General features: G+C 37.4%; 1 protein-coding gene and 2 pseudogenes across 3 annotated transcripts in view; 2 read left to right on the forward strand and 1 right to left on the reverse strand.

Moving 5' to 3' along the window:
• Positions 1 to 17,390, reverse strand: part of PCCB (propionyl-CoA carboxylase subunit beta) — a 92,308-nt gene that overhangs the window by 64,048 nt on the left and 10,870 nt on the right. The gene's annotated exons all lie outside the window — the stretch shown is intronic.
• LOC122230466 lies at positions 640 to 907 on the forward strand (annotated as a pseudogene).
• On the forward strand, positions 17,071 to 17,173 carry LOC122230903 (annotated as a pseudogene).

Raw genomic sequence — 17,390 nt, forward strand, 5'->3', positions numbered from 1 at the left:
ACAGATGCAAAAACACTCAAAATATTAACAAACCTGATTCAACAATACATTAAAAATATATACCATGATCAAAGTGGGATTTATTCAAGGGATACAAGCTTGGTTTAACATCTACAGTCAGTCACCAGCATATACCACATTAACAAAATGAAGAATAAAAATCATGATCATCGGAACAGAGGCAGAAAAATTTTGACATTTGATAAAATTCAACACCCATTTAAGATAAAATCTCTCAACAAAACAGGTATACAGAGAACATACCTCAACATAATAAAGGCCACATATAACAAGCCAACAGCTAACATCATACTGAATGGTGAAAAGCTAAAATCAATTCCTCTTAGATCAGCAACAAGAAAGATGCCCATTCTCACCATTTTTATGCAACATAGTACTAAAGTCCTAACCAGAGCAAGTAGTTATACACACACACACACACACACACACACACACACACACACACACCATCCTAACTGGAAATAAAACTATTTGCAGATGACATATTTTATATAGATATAGATATATAGATAAAGATATAAACACTCAACCCTCTAGTGGGTCAAGGTATCAGTGGGAGCAGCCGAGTGGTAGAAGGAGCCATTACAGAAGCTGAAGTTGCCTATTAAGCTGATCAAGATGACAACCTCCCAAAAGCACAGAGACTTTGTGACAGAGCCCATGGGGGAAAAGCCAGTGGGGAGCCAGCAGAGACTGGTGAAGTCTTGGGCAAGAAGCTGGAGAAAAGGGGCTTTGACAAGGCCTATGTGGTCCTTGGCCAGTTTCTCATGCTAAGGAAAGATGAAGATCTCTTCCAAGAATGGCTAAAGGACACATGCAGTGCCAAGGCCAGACAGGCCCAGGACTGCTTAGGTGCCTTCAAGAGTGGTGTGACGCCTTATTGTGAGGCTCTCTGGGGAACACCCAGCCCCAAGGCCCAGCATTGAGTCTCAGAGTTTACAGCCATGTAGGGACTCCTCCCCTGTCCTCTACAAAGGAAGAGATTTCTGTTGTACTCAACCTCTGCTGTACTTCAAAATCTTTTGGAAGTTCTCTCCCCCTCCGGAAATTCTCCCTCTTGCATGAGTCTCGCTTTTCCTTCCCCTGCCAGTTTCATGTCAACAATTCTCAGCCTCTTCCAGTGGATTCCTGGCCCCTCCCAGACCTCCCACTCCGACCTCCACCTCTGGTCTGTTTTATGTTCTTCGGCTCCTTTCTTAGCAGAACAGTCACTGTCCTTAAAAAGTTTTTTAAATCAATAAAATCAGTGGCCTTCAAAAAAACAATAAATAAATCCTAAAACTGAAAGGTCTACCAAAAAACACTATTAGAATAAATTCAGTAAAGTTGCAGGACACAAAAATCTGCTGCATCTCTACACATTAATAGGTATTAGAAAAAATAACAATAATCCCATTTACAATTACATCAATAAAAAATAAAATACCTGGGCACCTGAGTGGCTCAGTTGGTTGAGCATCTGACTTCAGTTTAGGTCATGATCTCGTGGCTCCTGAGTTCAAGCCCCATGTTGGACTCTGTGCTAAAAGCTCAGAGCCTGAGCCTGCTTTGTATTCTGTGTCTCCCTTTCTCTCTGCCCCTCTCTTACTCATGTGTGCATGCTTTCTCTCTCTCTCTCTCTCTCTCTCTCTCTCTCTCAAAAATAAACATTAAAAAAATAATAAAATACCCAAGAATAAATTTAACCAAGGATCTATATGCTGAAGCCTCAAAACATTAATAGAAGAAACTGATGAAAACACAAATGGAAAGATATTCTATAGTTATAGATGGAAAGAACAAACTGTCCATACTACCCAAAAGCAATATGTACATTCAGTGCAATCCCTTATCAAAATTCCAATGGCATTTTTTTTAGAAACAAAAACAAAGAATCCTAAAATTTCTATGAAACTTTAAAAGATCCAAAATAGGGCACCAAAACCCATTAAATACCTAGGAATAAATCTAACCAAAGAAGTAAAAAATCTACACACTGAAAACTATAGGAAGCTTATGAAAAAATTGAAGAAGACACCAAAAAATGGAAAAATGTTCCATGCTCCTGGATAGGAAGAACAAATATTGTTAAAATGTAGATACTACCCAAAGCAATCTACACATTCAATGCAATCCCTATCAAAATTAAACCAGCATTCTGCACAGAACTAGAACAAATAATCCTAAAATTTGTATGGAACCAAAAAAGACCCCGAATAGCCAAAGCAATCTTGAAAAAGAAAACCAAAGCAGGAGGCATCACAATCCCGGACTTCAAGCTATACTACAAAGCTGTAACTATCAAGACAGTATGGTACTGACACAAGAACAGACACTCAGATCAATGGAACAGAAGAGAGAACCCAGAAATGGACCCACAAACGTATGGCCAACTAATCTTTGACAAAGCAGGAAAGAATATCCAATGGAATAAAGACAGTCTCTTCAGCAAGTGGTGCTGGGAAAACTGGACAGCGACATGCAGAAGAATGAACCTGGACCACTTTCTTACACCATACACAAAAATAAACTCAAAATGGATGAAAGACCTAAATGTAAGACAGGAAGCCATCAAAATCCTAGAGGAGAAAGCAGGCAAAAACCTCGCTGACCTTGGCCGCAGCAACTTCTTACTCAACATGTCTCCAGAGGCAAGGGAAACAAAAGCAAAAATGAACTACTGGGGCCTCATCAAAATAAAAAGCTTCTGCACAGCCAAGAAAACAACCAGCAAAACTAAAAGGTAATCGACAGAATGGGAGAAGATACTTGCAAATGACATATCAGATAAAGGGTTAGGATCCAAAATCTATAAAGAACTTATCAACCTCAACACCCAAAAAACAGATAATCCAGTGAAGAAATGGGCAAAAGACATGAATAGACACTCCTCCAAGGAAGACATCCAGATGGCCAACCGACAAATGAAAAAATGCTCAACATCACCTCATCATCAGGGAAATACAAATCAAAACCACAATGAGATACCACCTCACACCTGTCACAATGGCTAACATTAACAACTCAGGCAACAACAGATGTTGGTGAGGATGCGGAGAAAGAGATCTCTTTTGCATTGTTGGTGGGAATGCAAGCTAGTGCAGCCACTCTGGAAAATGGTATGGAGGTTCCTCAAAAAACTAAAAATAGAACTACCCTATGACCCAGCAATTGCACTACTAGGTATTTTCCAAGGGATACAGGTGTGCTGTTTCAAAGGGACACATGCACCCCCATGTTTATAGCAACAGTATCAACAATAGCCAAAGCATGGAAAGAGCCCAAATGTCCATCGATGGGTGAATGGATAAAGAAGATATGTGATATATATACACACACACACACACACACACACACACACACACATATATATATACAATGAAGTATATATGTGTGTATATACACACACACACACACACACACACACACACACACACACAATGGACTATTACTTGGCAATCAAAAAGAATGAAATCTTGCCATTTGCAACTACGTGGATGAACTCGAGGGTATTATGCTAAGTGAATTTAGTCAGTCAGAGAAAGATAAATATCATATGACTTCACTCATATGAGGACTTTAGGAGACAAAACAGATGAACATAAGGGAAGGGAAACAAAAATAATATAAAAACAGGGAGGGGTACAAAACAGAAGAGACTCATAAATATGGAGAACAAATAGAGGGTTACTGGAGGGGTTGTGGGAGGGGGGGATGGGCTAAATGGTAAGGGGCACCAAGGAATCTACTCCTGAAATCATTGTTGCACTATTTGCTAATTTGGATGTAAATTTTAATAAATAAAAAAATTAAATTTAAAAAAATGAATAAAAGATCCAAAACAGGGGAACCTGGGTGGTTCAGTTGGTTAAGTGTCTGACTTTGGCTCAGGTCATGATCTCATGGTTCCTGAGTTTGAGCCCACATCAGACTCCATGCTGACAAAGTGGAGCCCGCTTGGGATTCTCTTTCTGCCTGTCCCCCACTAATGCTCTCTCTTTCTCTCAAAATAAATAAATAAAATCATTAAAAAAAAAACCTTAAAAAAAAAAAAGATCCAAAATAGGCAAAGCAATCTGAAGAAAGAAGTAACCTGGAGGTATTTCAAGCTATATTACAAAGCAATCATAATCTAAACAGTATAGGACTGAATTAAAGATAAGACACAAACCAACAGAAGAGAGCACCCAGAAATAAAACCACACATATATGGTCAATTAATTTATGAGAGAGGAGCCAAGAATATATAATGGGGAAAGGACAGCCTCTTAAGTAATTAGTGTTGTGAAAATTGGAAACCCACATGCAAAAGACTCAAACTAGACCACTGTCTTACACTATGCACAAAGATCAATTCAAAATGAATTGAAGACTTGAATGTAAAACCAGAAACCAAAACTCACAGAAGAAACCATAGGTAATAAGCTCCTTGACATAGGTCTCAGCAATAATTTTTTTACTCTGACACCAAAAGTAAAAATAACAAAAGCAAAAATAAACAAGTGGGACTAAATCAAACTAAACAGCTTCTGCATAGCAAAGGAAACCTTCAACAAAATGAAAAGGCAATCTACTGAATGGGAGAAGAGATCTGCAAATCATATCTGGTAAGGGGCTAATATCCAAAATATATATAAAGAACTCACCCAACTCAACAGAACGTGGGAATTAAATTACACATGGGAAATCAATTAAAATATGGGAAGCTCTGGGGCAAGTAGGTGGCTCAGTCAGTTGAGCGTCCAACTTCAGCTCAGGTCATGATCTCATGATGTATGAGTTTGAGCCCTGCATCGGGCTCGCTGTTGTCAGTGCAGAGCCTGCTTTGGATCCTCTGTCTCCCTCTCTCTGCCCCTGCCCCAATTGCTCTCGCTCTCTCAAAAAAAAAAAAAAAAAAAAAACATTAAAAAAATATATATATGGGAAGATGTGATAAGACATTTTTCCAAAAAAGACATACAGATGGCCAACAGGTACAAAAGAAGATGCTCAGCTTCACCAATCATCATAGAAACACGAAACAAAACCACAATGAGAGGTCACTTTACTCCTACTAGAATGGGTATTATCAAAAAGACAAGAATTAACAAGTGTTGGTGAGGGTGTGTAAGAAAGGAACTCTTGTCTACTGTTGGCAGAAATGTAAATTGGTGCAGCCACAATGGAAAACACTATGGAGGTTCCTCAAAAATTAAGACTAGAGCTACCCTAAGATCCAGTAATTCAACTACTGGGTATCTATCTGAAGAAAACCAAAACACTAATTTGAAAAGATATCTGCACCCCTAAGTTCACTGCAGCATTGTTTACAATAGCCAAGATATGGAAACAACCTAAGTGTACATCAATGGATGAATGGATAAATTGTGGTACATAGGTACAATGGAATATTATTCTGCCATAAAATAGGAAATCTTGCCATTTGCAACAACATGGATGAACCTCGAGGGCATTATGCTAAATTAAATGTCAGACAAAGACAAATACTGAATAAGATATAGGTGGAAACTAAATAAAATAAATGTATATATATATTTAAGAAGCTTACAGATACAGAGAACAGATGGGGGCGGGGAAGACAGGGAAACAGATTGGGAAGATGCTTTTCAAGTTTAAATAAATTGAATAAAAAAATTAAAAATTAAATTAAATTAAAATATCTCCATATTTTTCCACAGGAACCTCACTTTAGAGATGAGGACGCAGAATAAAAAAAAACATTCAGTGAGTGGAGAGGAGTTAAAAATGCCAGAACATCACGGGGACCCTAAGCTTGTCTCATCCCTGAAACACAGCTTTATTTGCATCAAACCATTTTGAACACCTAAGAAACTGATCTGAGGATTAATGGAACAATATGCATAATTGGAACCAGAGAACTTGGCAGGTACATGGTGTGGAGAGGTGAGAGCAAAGTCACAGAGCGACAGAGGGTAGGGAGCCATTTTTTTGCAGAGAGAGGTCAGAGAGAAAAAGAGAAGGTCGGGGGGAGTGCAGTGCATCAAGATCGTGCATGAAAAGCACTCCCTCTGACAGAGAAAGAGAAACATATCAACTACCAAAACTGAAATTGGAAGAAGTAAATTTGAACAGACCCATAATCAGTAAAGAAATTCAACTAGTAAATAAAATTCTCCCAACAAAAAAGTCCAGGGCCAGATGGCTTCCCAGGGAATTTTACCAAACATTTGAGGAAGAGTTAATACCTATTATTTAGAATTTGTTCCAAAAAATATAAAAGGAAAACTTCCAAAGTCATTCTATGAGGCCAGCACTACTTGTTTCCAAAACCAGACAAAGACCCCACTAAAAAGGAGAATTACACACCAATCTCACTGATGAAAATGGATGCAAAAATTCCCAAGAAAGCAAACCGAATCAAACAATACATTAAAAGAATTATTCACCACGATCAAGTGAGATTTATTCCTGGGCTGCAGGGGTGATTCAATATCCACAAATCAATCAATATGGTATATCACATTAATAAAATAAAATGTAAGAACCACATGACCCTCTCAATAGATGCAGAAAAAACATTCAACAAAATACAACAGCTTTTCTTGATAAAAAAATCTCAAGAAAGTAGGGATAGAAGGAACATACCTCAAGATCATAAAGGCTATATATGTAAGGTCCACAGCTACTATCCTACTCAATGGGGAAAAATGGAGAGCTTTCCCCCTAAGGTCAGGAACACAAAAGGGTTGTCCATTCTCACCACTACTGTTGAACACAGTGTTGTAAGTCCTAGCCTCAGCAATCAGACAACAAAACGAAATAAAAGGAATCCTAATTGTCAAAGAAGTCAAACTCCCACCCTTCGCAGACATGATACTCTACATGGAAAGCCTGAAAGACTTCAAGAAAAAACTGCTAAAACAGATACATAAATTCAGCAGTCACAGGCTATAAAATCACCATACAGAAACCAGATGCACTTCTATACACCAATAATGAAGCAGAAAGAGAAATCAAGGAATCAATCCCATTTACAATTGCACCTAGGAATAAACCTAACCAAAAAGGTAAAAGATCTGTATGGTGAAAACTATAGAAAGCTTATGAAAGAAATTAAAAACACAAAGAAATGGAAAAACATCCCACGCTCATAGGTTGGAAAAACAAACACTGTTAAAATGTCAATACTACCCAAAGCAATGTACACATTCAATGCAATCCCTATCAAAACACCAGCATTCTTCACAGAGCTATAACGAACAATTCTAAAATTTGTATGGAACCACAAAAGACCCTGAAAGCCAAAGTAACATTAAAAAAGAAAACCAAAGCTGTAGGCATCATAATTCTGGACTTCAAGCTGTATTGCAAAGCTATAATCATCAAGACAGTATGATACCAGCACAAAAACGGCCACTTAAATCAACAGAGAATCCAGAAATGGACCTACAAATGTATGGTCAACTAATCTTCGACAAAGCAGAAAAGAATATCCAATGGAAAAAACACAGTCTCTTCAGCAAATAGCACTGGAAAAACTGGACAGCGACACGCAGAAGAATGAAACGGGACCACTTTCTTACACCACACACAAAAATAAACTCAAAATAGATTAAAGACATAAATGTAAGTATACCCAAAGTATAAAATTCTTGAAGAAAAACAAAGGCAGCAAACTCTTAGACATCAGTTGTAGCATTATCTTTTTCATCCTTCTCCCCAGGCAAGAGAAACAAATGCAAAAACAAACAACTAGGGCTAAATCAAACTAAAAAGCTTTCGCACAGCAAAGGAAACCATCAACAAAACAAAAAGACTACTGAATGGGACAAGTTACCTATAAATCACATATCCATTAAATGGTTAATATCCAAAATATATCAAGAACTCCTTTAATTTAAAACCAAACCAAACCAAGCTCCAATTAAAAAATGGGCAGAGGGCCTCAATGGACTTTTCAAAAGAAGATATACAAATGATCAATAGACACAAAAGATACTCAACATTTTTGATGCAAATCAAAACCACAATGAGATATCACTTCGTACCTATCAAAATGGCTAGGATTGAAAAGACAAGAAATAACAAGTGCTGGTGAGGACATAGAGAAAAGAGAATGCTTATGCCCTATTGATGGAACGTACATCAGGTCAGCCACTATAAAAAACAGTATGTAGGGTTCTCAAAAATTTAAACATGGAATTACCATATGATCCAGCAATTTCATTTGAGTATTTATGGGAAGAAAATGAAAACACTAATTCAAAAAGATATACGCACCCCTATGTTCACTGCTTTATTTACAATAGCCAAGATGTGGAAGCAACTTAAGTACCCTAAGCAACCTAAGGTAAAGGAATGCCTAAAGAGGTAATGTGTGTGTGTGTGTGTGTGTGTGTGTGTGTATAAAAAAAAAGAAATCATGCCATTTGCAACAACACAGATGAACCCAGAGGGTGTTATGCTAAGGGAATTAAGTCAGAGAAAGACAACTACTATATAATTTCACTTACATATGGAATCTAAATTAACAAAACAGAAACAGATGCTAACATGCAAAACTAATGGTTGCTAGAGGGGGTGGGGGAACCATATAGGTGAAAGGGATTCAGAAGTACAAACCTCCAATTATAAAATAAACTCCTAAGGATGAAAAAATACAGCAAAACAAATACAGTCAATATTGTAACAATTTTGTATGCTGACAGACATTAATTATACTTACCATGGCAAGTATTTCATAATTTATGTAAATGTTAAATCAATATGCTATACACCTGAAACTATTATACATCAACTATACTTCAATTAAAAAAAAAGGGGGGGGAGGGGTTGTTTTATAAACATAAGCATATAGATCAATGGAAAAGAACTGAGTCCAGAAATTTTTTTTTTAATTTTTTTTAACGTTTTATTTATTTTTGAGACAGAGAGAGACAGAGCATGAACGGGGGAGGGGCAGAGAGAGAGGGAGACACAGAATCGGAAGCAGGCTCCAGGCTCTGAGCCATCAGCCCAGAGCCCGACGCGGGGCTCAAACTCACGGACCACGAGATCGTGACCTGAGCTGAAGTCGGACGCTTAACCGACTGAGCCACCCAGGTGTCCCTTGAAATTTTTACCTTTATGGCCAATTCATTTTGCACCAAAGTGCCAGGACAATTCAATGGAGACAGAATAGTCATGTCAATAAATGTGAGATAAGGATGAATTTTGACCCTGACCTCACACTATAGACAAAAATTTTATATGTATCACAGACCTAACATAAAAGAGACTGGACAAAATATTCATAACTTTGTATTACTACACAGAGTTCTTACATAGGACAATAAAAGTATAATCTGCAAAGGAAACAAACTGAGTTTTTGGAATTCAACACTTAAAACATTTCTTTCTTAATGGTGACATTTGAAGTGAAAAAAGAAGAGCCATAAGACTAGAAGAAAATACCTGCAAACTATGTATTTAATAAAGGACTCATATTCAAAATATATAAAGAACTCTTACAACTCAAAACCCAATTATAAAAGGAGCAAAAGATCTAAATAGACATTTCAGCAAAGAAGATACACATAGGAAGATGCTTGGGTGTTTCAGTTGGTAAAGCATCCGACCTTGACTCAGGTCATGATCTCATAGTTTGTGAGTCTGAGACCCATGTCAGGCTCTGTGCTGACAGCTCAGAGCCTGGAGTCTGCTTCTGATTCTGTGTCTCCCTCTCTCTCTGCTCCTCCCCCACTCATGCTTGTCTCTCAAAAATAAATATTAGAAAAAATATTTTGTAAAAGACATACATATGAATAACATGTACATGAAAAGATGCTCAACATGATTTAGTCAGCATTGAAATACAAATAAAACCACAATGAGTTACTACAACATACCATAAAAATGACCATAATGAAAAAAACTGAAATACTCAAGGGTTGACCAGGATGTGAAGAACCTGAAACCCTGAATATATTGCTTGTGGTAATGTAAACTGGTAGTCATTTTGGAAAAAAAATTGGCAATTTCTTAAAAACTCATAAGCTTATCAGACCCAATAATTCCACTCTTATGAAAAACTTTGTTCACACAGAGAGTGATACACAAATGTTCACAGCATTATTTATGACAGCCAAAAAGCTGAAACAACATAAACATCCATCAACTGATAGATAAAATGTGATATATCCATGTAACATTATTCAGCAATAAAAAAATGACAACTGACACAAAGTACAATCTGAATCAACCTCAAAAAAAATTATGTTAAGTGAAAAATGATACAAAAACCGTAGAGACAGAAACTCAGCAACACCATCAAGCAAAATAACATTCACATTATAGGGATCCCAGAAAGAGAAAGGGGGACAAAAATTTACTTGAATAACTGAAAACTTCTCAAATCTGGGGAAGAAAACAGAAATCCCGATCAAGGAGGCACAGAGAGTCCCCAACAAAATCAAGCAAAGGAGGTCCACACCAAAGCCTTGTAACTAAAATGGCAAAAAGCAGGAATAAACAGAGCATTTTAAAAGCATTTAAAAAGAACAGTTAGATACAAAGGAAACCCCTTAAGGCTATCAGCTGATTTTTCACCAGGAACTTCACAGGACAGACAGTAATGGCATGATGTATTCAAAGTGCTAAAAGAGGGGCATCTGGTGGCTCAGTCTGTAGGGCGTCTGACTTCGGCTGAAGTCATGATCTCACAGTTCGTGAGTCTTAGCCCCATGTCAGCTCTGTGCTGACAGCTCAGAGCCTGGAGTCTACTTCAGATTCTGTGTCTCCCTCTCTCTCTGACCCTTCCTTGCTCTTTTTCTCCCTCTCAAAATTAAACAAACATGAAAAAAAAATTTTTTTAATAAAAAAGTGCTAAAAGAAGAACATCTGTGGGACGCCTGGGTGGCTCAGTCAGTTGAGCATCCGGCTTGGGCTCAGCTCATCATCTCATGGTTTCTGAGTTCGAGCCCCGCATCAGGCTCTGTGCTGACAGCTCAGAGTCTGCAGCCTGCTTCGGATTCTGTGTCTCCCTCTCTCTCTCCCCCTCCCCTGCTCACACTCTGTCCCTCTCTCTCAAAAATAAACAAACATTAAAAAAAAAATTAAAAAAAAAAAAAGAAGAACATCTGCAACCAAGATACTCTATCCAGCAAGCTATCATTCAAAATAGGAGATATACAGTTTCTCAAACAAAAACCAAAGGAGTTCATCACCACTAAATCAGCCCTACAAGGAACATTAAAGGGGACTCTTTGAATAGAAAGGACAGATCATAAGAGTCAGTAGGGGGCACAAAAGCAGTAAAATTAAGTGTATTTATAAAAAAAAATCAGTCAAGATATACACAAAGTAAAAGGATGTAAAGTGTGACACCATATACCTAAAACGTGGGGGGGCAGTGGAGTAAAGAATGGGTTCAAATTTAAGGTATCATCAACTTAATATAAACGGTTATATGCAGATGTTATATACCCAGTGGTAACCACAAACCAAAAACCAATAATAGATATGCAAAGAATAAAGAGAAAGGAATCCAAGTATATCACTAAAGAAAGCCAGCAAACTATGAAAGAGCAAGAGAAGAAACAAAGAACTACAAAAACAACCATAAAACAAGTAACAAAATAGCAATATATGCCTATCAATAATTATTTTAAATGTAAATAGACTAAACACTCCAATCAAAAGACATAGTGTGACAGATGGATAAAAAATCAAGACCAATCAATATGCTACCTTCATATCAGACAAAGACACATGCAGACCAGGGTGCCTGGGTGGCTCAATCAGTTAAGCATCTAACTTCAGCTCAGGTCATGATCTCATGGTTCATAAGTTTGAACACTATATAATCATCAATAGAACAATCCAACAAGACGATGTAACAATTGTAAATATTTATGCATCTAACATGAAAGCACCTAAATACATAAAGCAGCTAGTAACAAATATACTCTATAGTAAAACCGTAATAGCAGGGGACTTTAACCCCCAACTCATATCAATGGATACATCATCCAAATAGAAAATCAACAAGGAAACCATAGTTTTGAATGAAATACTGAACCAGATGGATCTAATACATAGTCAGAACATTCCATCCTAAGACAGTGCAGTACACATTCTTTTTAAGCACACATTTAACATTCTACGAATAGATCACATATTGGGCCATAAAACAAGTCTCAACAAATTCAGAACAACTGAAGTCATATACATCTTTTCCAACCACAACACTATGAAATCAACCACAAGAAAAAAATCTGTCAAGAACACAAAGCATGGAGGTTAAATAATATGCTACTAAACAATGAATGAGTCAACAAAGAAATCAAAATTAAAAAAAAAAAAAAACATGGAGGCAAATGAAAACAGTCCAAAATCTTGGGGATGCAGCAAAAGCTGTTTTAATAGTTAAATTTATAGCAATAGAGGCCTACCGCAAAAATAAAAATCTCCAATATGCAACCTAACCTTACACCTAAAGGAGCTATAAAAAGAACCAAACCCAAAACCAGCAGAAGGAATTAAAGAGTAGCGCAGAAATAAGTGAAATAGAAACTAAAAAAACCAATAGAACAGATCGATGAAACCAGGAACTAGTTCTTTGAAAAGATCAACAAAATTAATAAACCTTTAGCCAGACTCATCAAAAAAAAGAGAGGACTCAAAAATCAGAGATGAAAAAGGAGAGGGATGGTTGGGTGGCTCAGTCAGTTAAGTGACTTGCTTGGGCTCAGGTCATGATCTTGCAGTTTGTGAGTTCGAGCCCCGTGTCAGGCTCTGTGCTGACAGAGCCTAGAGACTGCTCCAGATTCTGTCTCCCTCTCTCTCTGCCCCTCTCCCTCTCATGCTATCTCTGTCTCTCAAAAATAAATATTAAAAAAAAAATTTTCTAATAAAAAAAATGAAAAAGGAGAAATAACACCACAGATATACAAATAATTGTAACAGAATATTATGAAAAATTATATGCCAACCAACTGGACAACCTAGAAGTGGAAAATTCCTAGAAATTTAACCTCCCAAACTGAACAAGGAAAAAATAGAAGATTTGCACAGACCAATCACCAGCAATGCAATTAAATCAGTAATCAAAAAACTCCCAAGAAACAAAAGTCCAGCACCAGACTGCTTCATGGGTGAATTCTGCCAAACATTTAAAGAAGAGTTAATAACCATTCTTCTCAAACTATTGCAAAAAATAGAAGAAGAAAAGCTTCCAAAAATCAGTCTATGAGGCATTACCCTGATACCAAAACCAAGATGCTACAACAAAAAGAACTACAGACTAATATTTCTGATGAATACAGATGCAAAAATCCTCAACAAAATAGTGGCAAACCAAGTCTAACAATACATTTAAAAAAATCATTCACCACCATCGATGGGATTTACTCCTGGATTGCAACGGTGATTCAGTATTTGCAAAATCAACATGATACACATAAGGTCAGTAAGAGAAAGAATAAAAACCACATGATTTCAAAAGATGCAGAAGTAAACATTTGACAAAGTACAACATCCATCCATGATTAAAAACAACAAGGGGCACCTTGTTGGCTGGGTGGCTCAGTCGGTAAGTGTCCAATTTCAGCTCAGGTCATGATCTCGCAGTTTGTGAGTTCAAGCCCCACATCAGGCTCTGTGCTGACAGCTCAGAGCCTGGAGCCTGCTTCGGATTCTGTGCCTCCCTCTCTCTCTGCTCCTCCCCCATTCACACTCTGTCTCTCTCTCAAAAATAAACATTAAAAAAAAAAATTAAAAAAAAAAAACACTTCTACAAATAGGGTCAGAGAGAACATACCTCAACATAATAAAGGACATATATGAAAACCCAGGACTAACATTATACTCAATGATGAAAAATCGAGAGCTTTTCCCCTAAGGTCAGGAACAAGACAAGGATGTCCACTCTCACCCCTCTTATTCAATACAGCATACAAAACAGCCACAGCAATCAGACAACAAAAATGAGGCATCCGAATTGGTAAAGAAGAAGAAAATGTAAGACCTGATACCATTAGGGGTGCCTGGGTGGCTCAGTCAGTTAAGTGTCTGAGTCTTGCATATGACAGGATACTATATACAGAAAACCCTATAAAGACTCCACCAAAAAACTACTAGAACTGATAAATGATCTCAATAAGGTCACAGGATACAAAATCAGCATCAGAAACCCACTGCATTTTTCTATACACTTATAATGGAAGTAACAGAAAGAGAAATTAAGAAAATAGTCACATTTACAATTGCACCAAAAAGAATAAAATAGCAGTGAGGTGGAACACTTGTACTGTGAAAACTATAAAATGCTGGTAAAAAAAAAAAAAAAAAAAAACTGAAAACAATACAAATGGAAATATATACTATGTTCATGGACTGAGAAAAATTGTTAAAATGTCCATACTACCCAAAGCAGTCTATAGATTTAATGTAATCCCTATCAAAATACCAACAGTAATTCAGAATTAGAATAATCCTAAATTGTATGGAACCACTCAAATCCTGAGTAACCAAAGCAATAAAAAAGAAAAACAAAACTGGAGGTATAACAATCCCAGATTTCAAGTTTTATTACAAAGCTGTAGTAAACAAAACAATAGGATACTGGCACAAAAATACTTAGATCAATGAACACATTAGAAAGTCCAGAAATCAACCCACAATTATATAGTCAATTAATCTTCAACAAAGGGGGCAAGAATATGCAATGGGAAAAAGACAGTCTCTTCAACAAATGGTGTTGGGAAAACTGGACAGCTATATGCCAAAAAATGAAACTGGACCACTTTCACCACACACAAAAAATGAACTCAAAATGGATTAAAGACCTAAATGTAAGACCTGATACCATTAGGGGTGCCTGGGTGGCTCAGTCAGTTAAGTGTCTGAGTCTTGATTTTGGCTTAGATCATGATCTCACAGGTTCATGGGATCAAGCCCCACATCTGGCTCTACCCTCACAGGGCAGAGTCTGCTTAGGATTCTCTCTCACTCTCTCTCTCTCTCTGGCCCACCCTGATTATGCTCTCTCAAAATAAATAAAACATTAAAAAAAAAAAAAAAAAGACCTAAAACCATTTAAGTCCTAGAAGAGGGGGCACCTGGGTGGCTCAGTCAGTTAAGTGTCCAACTTTGGCTCAGGTCATGATTTCACAGTTTGTGATTTCGAGCCCCATGTCAGGCCCTGTGCTTACAGCCAGAGTCTGGAGGGTTCTGTGTCTCCCTCTCTCTCTGCCCCTCCCTGCTCATCAATAAATAATGAATAAACATTAAGAAATATATAAAAAATAATAATAAAGTCCTAGAAGAGAGCACAGGCAGTAATTTCTCTGATAGTGACCATAGCAACATTCTTCTAGATAGGTCTCCTAAGGGAAACAAAAGCAAAAATAAACTATTGGGACTTCATCAAAATAAAAAAGTTTCTGCAGAGTGAAAGAAACAAATCAATGAAACTATAAACAACCTACTGAATGAGAGAAAATATTTGCAAATAATGTATCTGATAAAGGGTTAGTGCCCAAAATATATAAAGAACTGATATAGCTTAACATTCCAAAAACAAATAATCCAGTCAAAAACTGGGCAGAAGACATGAACAGATATTTCTCCAAAGAAGACATCCTTAGCCAACAGGCACATGAAAAGATGCTCAACATCACTTATCATCATGGAACTGCAAATCAAAACCATAATGAGATACCACCTCACTCCTGTGAGGTGGCAAAAATCAAAAACACAACAATAAGTGTTGGCAAGGACACGAAGAGAAAAGCACCTTCATGCACCACTGGTGGAAATGCAAACTTGTGCAGCCGCTGTGGAAGACAGTATGGAGGTTCCTCAAAAAAAAATTAAAAACAAAATTACCCTATGATCCAGTAATCGCTCTGCTGGGTATTTACCCAAAGAATACAAAACACTAATTCTAATTCCAAGGGATATATGCACCCCTATGTTTACTGGAGCATTATTTACAATAGCCATATTAGAGAAGCAACCCAAGTGTCCATCAATAGATGAATGGATAAAAGTGATACACACACACAAACACAGGAATATTACTCAGCCATAAAAAAAGAATAAAATCTTGCCATTTGCAACAACATGGATGGAACTAGAGTATAATGCTAAGTGAAAGAAGTCAGAGAAAGACAAATACCATGTGATTTCACTCATATGTGGAGCTTAACAAAACAAACGCAGGGTGCCTGGGTGACTCAGTCAGTTAAGCGTCTGACTTCAGCTCAGGTCATGATCTTGCAGTTCATGAGTTCAAGCCCCGTGTTGGGTTCTGTGCTGAGAGCTCAGAGCCTGTAGCCTGCTTCAGATCCTGTGTCTCCCTGTCTCTCTGTCCCTCCTCCACTCAGCTCTGTCTCTCTCTCTCTCAAAAATAAACAAACTTAAAAAAAAAAAAAAATGGGGGCGCATGGGTGGCTCAGTCGGTTAAGTGTCCGACTTCGACTCAGGTCATGATTTCACGCTCTGTGAGTTCCAGCCCCGCGTCAGGCTCTGTACTGACAGCTCAGAGCCTGGAGCCTGCTTCAGATTCTGTGTCTCCCTCTCTCTCTGGCCCTCCCCCATTCATGCTCTGTCTCTCTCGGTCTCAAAAATAAATAAACGTTAAAAAAAAATTTTTTTTTTAATAAATAAATAAATAAGTAAATAAAAATGAACAAAAGAAAAAGACAAAAAAGACTCTTAAGTATACAGAACTGATGGTTACCAGAAAGGAGCTGGGGGAGGGAGATGGGTGAAATAGGTGAAAGGGATTAAGAGTTCACTTATTGTGGGGTACCTGGGTGGTTCAACTCAGTTAAGTGTCTGACTTTGGCTCAGGTCATGATCTCATGGTTCATGAGTTCGAGCCCCACATCGGGCTTTCTGCTGTCAAGGCAGAGCCCGCTTCAGATCCTCTGCCCCCCTGTCTCCACCCCCCCCACTTGCACTTCTACTCTCTCTCAAAATAAATAAACTTAAAAAAAAAGTTCACTTATCAATAAGGAGCACTGAGTAATGTATGGCACTGTTAAATCACTACATTATACACCTGAAACTAATACTGTTGTTAATTTTACTGGAATTCAACAAGTCACTGAATTACATGCTTACATTGCTTCTCAGCCTTTTGGCTAAGATCAAGTGTAGTATCTGTTCTTTTCAGAGTTACATCCTTACAATGGATGGATTTTAGGGTTTGTAAATTATACCTCTTATAAAACTTCCAAAAAAATGTTAAGGTCATAGAGGAAAAAGAAAAACTGTCCCAAATTAAAGGAAATTAAATAGGTAAGACAACTAAAGACAGTACTTAATCCTGGACTGGATGGGGCATAGGGGTACAGGAGAACAGCTACCATAGGCTTTATTAGGATCACTTGATGAAATCTGAATTGCCATAGATAAAAATATTGATGAATTCATATTAAATT

This window comes from Panthera tigris, chromosome C2 (genome assembly GCF_018350195.1).
Source record: "Panthera tigris isolate Pti1 chromosome C2, P.tigris_Pti1_mat1.1, whole genome shotgun sequence".
Classification (NCBI taxonomy): Eukaryota; Metazoa; Chordata; class Mammalia; order Carnivora; family Felidae; genus Panthera; species Panthera tigris.